The 6,000-nt window shown below is 59.8% G+C and overlaps 1 non-coding gene across 1 annotated transcript; it reads right to left on the reverse strand.

Moving 5' to 3' along the window:
• Nucleotides 1-2,769: 2,769 nt before the first annotated feature.
• Nucleotides 2,770-2,895, reverse strand: LOC139031763 (U6atac minor spliceosomal RNA). The gene has a single exon (XR_011484239.1). It is a non-coding gene; the product is annotated as a U6atac minor spliceosomal RNA (small nuclear RNA).
• Between the last annotated feature and the right edge of the window lie 3,105 nt (nucleotides 2,896-6,000).

The following is a 6,000-nucleotide window of genomic DNA, read 5'->3' on the forward strand; positions in this document are numbered from 1 at the left end:
CAGGAGGTTGAAAGGATGTTTGACAGACCCCAGAATGATGTGCCTGCTGCCCCCATCCCCGTGGAGCTCAGGGCTGCAGGGGGCTGGCCATGTGGGTGTGGGCCTGCGGGCAGGCGGCAGGGTTCCCCGTTGCAAAGACGCCCCGGCCCCTGTGATGTCTTGAGGTCCGTGGCAGACGCTGGTGAGGGCAGAGGCGGGCAGCCCTGGTCTGGTCCCTCCGCCACCAGCCTCAGGACGGGTGGGCTTGGGAGCCAGCTCTCACAGGGAGATGGTGTCATCCACCCGCCTGCCCACCTGGGCTCTGATCAGGGGCCTCTTCCTGCCAGCGGGACCGTGGGTGTTGGCGCCGACTGCAGGGCACGCAGGGCGGGGTGGTCAGGGAGCTGCTGCTCCCCGGGGGCCCCTCCCTGCAGCGGGTCCACCTGGTGCCCTGAGGCCTCTGTGGCAGAGGCCTGTCCCCTGCCCCGGGCGGGTCCGGGTGGCGAGGCCAGTCCTCGGCCTCCAGGGGGCCCTGCAGGTGGGGGAGCAGGAGGCCACCGCCCAGCGGCCGCTGTGGCACCAAGGACAGTCTCAGGCGTCTGGGGACAAGCCTGCCACTGTTTCCCCAGCCTCCCCTTCAGAAGCAGAAATGCCGGTGGCTCGGCTGTGGTAGGAATGAACCACTCCGGCGCAGGGACCCCCGAGCCTGCAGCACCTGAGCGTCTGGGTGGGACATGCGGAGGCCCCCTGGCGGCGGCAGCCTTGGTCTTTCTGGACTGAGGTTGAGGTTCTTTGGGTTTTGTTGGTTCTGGTGTCGGACTTGCCCCAGGGCAAGGGCATGTGTGCAGAGTGCCGTGTCCTTGAATATAGTTTATTTTTTCTACATTTGAATTCTCTGTTGTAGATTTATGTAAAAATGCATTCTCTTTTTGAAAATAAAGAATTTCCTGTCTTGTAATTTTGTCCCCAAAGAAGCACTTAACTTTGTTAACATGTAGCTGTTACCGGAGTGGGAGGGGGCAGGAGTGGAGCGTTTGTGGCAGGAATGGCGTGAAGGCAAACAGTGACTCAGCCAGTGCAGACTCGACCGAGGTTTTACTTAAGTCAGTGCGGAAACCTGTCAGATGACGGGTTCAAAGGAGAGTTTTACACATGCAACAGGAAATGGACTTGCAGATGGATACTAATGACAGACATCCCCCTGGGCACAGTTTGACATTTCTGAAGATAAGGGTCTGTGGACAGCCCACAATGATGGTTGTGAAATGGCCCTAAGACCACAGCGGAGACCTCTGCACGGCACCCTGGGCTTGACACCTGGCCATTTTACTTTGGCCTATTTCAAGGTCACGTGTGTTTTCCTGATATTAGACCTGTTCATCAAAAGGCTGGGGTGCAGGGGAGCAGGGAGGGTTGAGGTGAGGCCTTCGGGAGATGGTGGGAGGGCCAGAGAACGGGCTGGTGAGGGGAGCAGACCGACCTCCCAAGAGAGTGCAGGGACGGCCTGCCAGGCCTCAGGCCTCACTTGCCTCTGTCCACATCCTCCTTCTAAGTGGCCTTACCAGCCTCGTGGCTTTAAACATGGCCAGTGTGCTGACGAGTTGCGGTGTTATATCCACAGGCCAGACCTGCTTCCTGGAGTCCGGGCTGAGTCTCAGGCCTCCAGCTCCCCAAACCTGCTCCTCCTGCACCCGACCCTCACTGTTAGCAAGTCCCACAGCGTTCATACGTGTCCCAACTGAACACTTCTCGTCCCCCGGGCCAGCCACCGGCCTTCTCCTATCCTGCCCTCGGAGCCGCCAGGCCCTGTCCCCCAGCTGTGGGAAACCCTCTGGTGCTGCCTGGTACCCTGGCCAGTAGCCCTTGCCCTCTGGCCGGGCGGCCAAAGCCTCTGCACTTGGCTCTCCTGGTCTGGAGCATCCTCACAGAAGTCCCCACTGCTCACTCACTCTCTTCAGTCCTGATCCCGGGTGTCTTGGGCCGCACCTTCCCCACCACTGCTGTCTGCTCTGCTTGCCCTCACTGAAGTGTCCAGTAAGGCCCTGGAATGGTCTAGGATGTGGGCTCCTGGGGCTGGGGTCCTCCCCTGCCTGCACTGCTGCCCGCAGACTGGGGCTGCTCGGTCACTATTTGCTCCTTGAGTGTTTGTGATGCTGAAGTGAAAGTGCAAGTGGTGTCCGACTCTTTGCCACCGCATGGACTAATACAGTCCATGGAATTCTCCAGGCCAGAATACTGGACTGGGTAGCCGTCCCCTTCTTCAGGGGATCTTCCAACCCAGGAATGGAACCCAGGTCTCCCGCGTTGCAGGCGGATTCATTAGGAGAGGAGCCACAAGGAGAGAAACCCGCTAGACCACAGCCACCTGCAGGGCCCGCTCTGACCACCCGGGCTCCTGCCTAGCCTCCCCGCGCCTGCGCCCGAGATCAGACGTAGTGGCGGGAAATGGGAGCCACCGGGGTTTCCTGATGTCTGATGTCCGTCCCTGGCCGTGCCCCCAGCTCTGTGGCTGGGTGGGGATGAGGAGGTGAAACACACCTGCTCCAGTACACGAGAGCCGTGGTCCGCTTTTTATTATGAAAAAAAGCCAAGCAGCTCAAAGAGCGGAGGGAGTGGAGTCGCATAGCTGCCTGTCCCCGTGCACACACGTGTACCAGGCTCGTGTCACATGCCCTGCCTGTCGCGGTGTAGACGCGTGCCGGGCACACCAAGTTTCCACGTACAACACAACCGTGCACCCACGCGCACCACACGCCCCTGTGTGCACAGCCACGAGCCGTGCAAACCAAAGAAAAACAGTGGTTAGATGCCACGAAGTAGGTGGCAATGCCTTAACCGTATGCGTGTTGTCAGGCCCGAGAGCCTCTTCCATCCTTGTCAAGGGGAGTGCTAACCTTCTCTCCTTTCATACAACACAGCTTTTCATCTGAGCGCTCCTTATTTAAAGACCCGGAATCTTACCACCTTATGCTTGCGGTGACTCTGGCTTCGCGTCGCTGGAGGAAGCAGCGTCCAACATGGAGGCAGGACGAAGTTCACCATAAACTGCTATTTATTTTAACGTGAAGGAAAAAACTGCTTCAGAAAAAGGGGGAAAAATTAAAAGTCTTCGTGATCTAATATATTCATAAAAGCAGCCAATCAGAGGCTGAGAGGAATACCCGGAAGCCCAGCGTCCCTCAAAGAAGAGAGATTCCCCCGGAAACAAAACAGGGCGGGCGCGCACTTCCTACCGCGACATGCCTCGCGGCTCGTCAGGAGATGGCGCGAAACCGACTGCGGAAACGGAAGTGGTTTGTAGCGAATCAGAGGGCGAAGAAGGAAGGGCCGCCTCACGAACTTCCGGACGCAGGTCCGCGCTTGGAACTCTGGGTGTGGGCGAGTCGGGCGTGCTGTGCGCATGCTCCCGGGGTATGGCCCTTGGCTTCCGCGCGTGCACGGGGTAGCACCGCTGTCTTTGGGCGGACGGTCGGCTGCCCGCTGCTCGCTGGGGTCTGCGCGGCGCCGGTCTCTGCGCTTCCTGTCCGCCCTTACCCTGTAGCTTTAAGATACAGCTCTGCAGCTTCGGCTCCTGGCCGTCCCCGGAGTGCAGACGGCGAGCGATGCCGCTCCCGGCCCGAGGCTGCGGGCGCAGGGCCGCGTGTGCGCGGGAGGCGAGCCTTCGGTAAAACCACGTGTCTGTGCGTGTGCACGGGTGCACGTGCGTGCAGACACGCCCGCGTGTCCAGTGCCCGTGCGCGCCTCGGCGCCCACACGCGCGCAGTGTCACGTCGTGTGTGTGCGCGGAGACAGCACCCGAGGGGTGGCCGGTGGGTCCAGCCAGGCGACGCCGAGCGATTTGGGGTGGACTCGGCCTGCCGGACGCCAGCCGCGTCCCGCCAGCCAGCCGCCCCTTGAGGAGTTTCAGGTTGGCCGGTTTCCTTAGAGCTCCTCCGTCCCTGGAATTCTCCAGGCAAGAATACTGAAATGGGCTACCATGCCCTCCTTCAGGGGATCCTCCGACCCAGGGAGTCAACCCCTGTCTCTTAAATCTCCTGCATCGGCAGGCAGGTTCTTTATCACTAGCGCCATCCGTGAAGATCCCGGTTAGTTCCAGGTGGAGAGCTCACGAGGTCCTCAGGGGACAGCTGTACCCAGTTTGCAGATCATCCTGGGAGAAAATAGCCTAGACCGTGACCAGGCGACAGGCAGGCAGCCACTGATGATTGGGTCAGCTGGGAGCAGGTGTCCGTGTGGTTCCGGCAAGGCCCTGTCCTGCCCCGTGTCTGCACTTCCCAGGTGCAGCGTGAGGCCTGGCTGTCACTCTGGAGCTGGTCAGGACAGTGGGCAGCTGCAAGAGGCATCAGCCCTGTCTCGGTCAGTGCTCTCTCCACCTGCCCGCGCAGTCCCAACGGCCGTGCCTCCTTAGTCCCAGACCTCCGGGGCTACCGTCAAACCACTGCCAGCCGTGCTCAGTGATGTTCCGCTGCTCTTAAGGGCTGGGCTGCCTACCAGGCCTTAGCATTTCTCTTCCAGACCCAGCACGCCGCTGTCACTACCTGAAGGGCCCTGGGCCACTTCTCCAAATCTTGGCGGCGTTAGAAAGCCCTCTGTTCCTCTCTACTCTGGGCTTGCCTGGGTCCCGCCCCTGCCCAACCTGGGTGCCCCCTGCCTGGGGGTCTTTTCAGGGCAGGGTGAGTGCCCACTGGAGATGAGCCGCTGTCCTCACTCAGCACCCACTGTGTGTTGAGGCCCTGGTGGCCCCACACCACTGTCCTCCCACTTCATCCCCACCCCCACGAGAATGGTGCCGTCAGCACCCGCACATGATAGCTGACGACACCGGCCAAAGCGTGTAACGTGGACATCAGCCCTTCAGTGGGCCACAGAGGGCTTCCAGCCAGGCTGCAGGTTAGGGGGTCTGTTGGTGCCAGACGGTCTTGCTCCACAGCCAGAACTTCTGCGCACGACCCCGCAGCCTTGGGCCTCTGATACCCTCAGGTCTGGGCACATGGGAGACACCATCCAAAGTGGCCCAGAGCCCTGATGATGTCACCTCCTCCCCATTGCCGGGTTCCCAGTCCCCACGGGCAGCTGACTGCGTGCAGATTCCTGGGCAGAGTCTGACTCGGGGTCTAGGCTCGGACCTACGAATCTACATTCTCAAAGCCTTTGGGGCACCCCACTTACCCCCATCTTGACATCCTACTTTTGCTCTGGGTGGAGAGTGGATGACTCCACCTCATGCAAGGGACTTGGAGATGATGACACAGACGAGGGAAAACTTTTCAGAATAAGGTGAAGGCTGCCTGTGAGGGAAGGCAACCAGAGGGCCTTCACAGGGTCTAGAGGACCAAGCAGGGAGGACCCTGGAGGCAGCAGCTCCCTCCCGGGACTGGTGCAGACCGGGGTTCCTGGGCTGCGTTTACTGAGGCTGCTTCTCCTGGTGCCTCCAGGACGTCCAGCCCTCTTCGAACCTGAATTCCCTGGGAATGAACTCACTTGACCATCCCCAGAAGTCTTCCCTAAAGGCTCCTCATGGAATCAGGGGCTAAGCCCAGAAAAGTTCCAGAAATGAGAGAAGGTGAGACAGCCCAGTCCCGCCTGTTTCTCAGAAGCTTTGGGAGAGGCATGGCTTGCTGAGTGAGCTTCACCCCCTCCACCTGTTGTTGCCTGGGTTGTTGGGAGGGGGGTACCCAGACCCAGAGGGTGAGAAGTGTGGGGTCCCCTCCAGCCCTGGTGAAGCCTGGGGCCTCTATGAGTCTTTCCCCTGCAAATGTCCTGGTGGAATTGCTAAATACCGGACTCCGATTGGATTGGAATCTCAGATAAAAGATGCGTGCTTAAAAGTGTAAGGATGCCTCAGACATTTTTTAGGAGGTGCGTATTCGTTGTTTCTGTGATACTGTCCTGGGGTTTCCTTGCTACATATGGCAACCACCGGAACAGGGGAGAGGGGCTCTTGTCATCTGCCCAGGAACGAAGCACCTTCCAACATGTGCTTTAGTGACACTGGTCCTTGAGATGCCCTGTGGGAACAAG

This window comes from Odocoileus virginianus, chromosome 2 (genome assembly GCF_023699985.2).
Source record: "Odocoileus virginianus isolate 20LAN1187 ecotype Illinois chromosome 2, Ovbor_1.2, whole genome shotgun sequence".
NCBI lineage: Eukaryota > Metazoa > Chordata > Mammalia > Artiodactyla > Cervidae > Odocoileus > Odocoileus virginianus.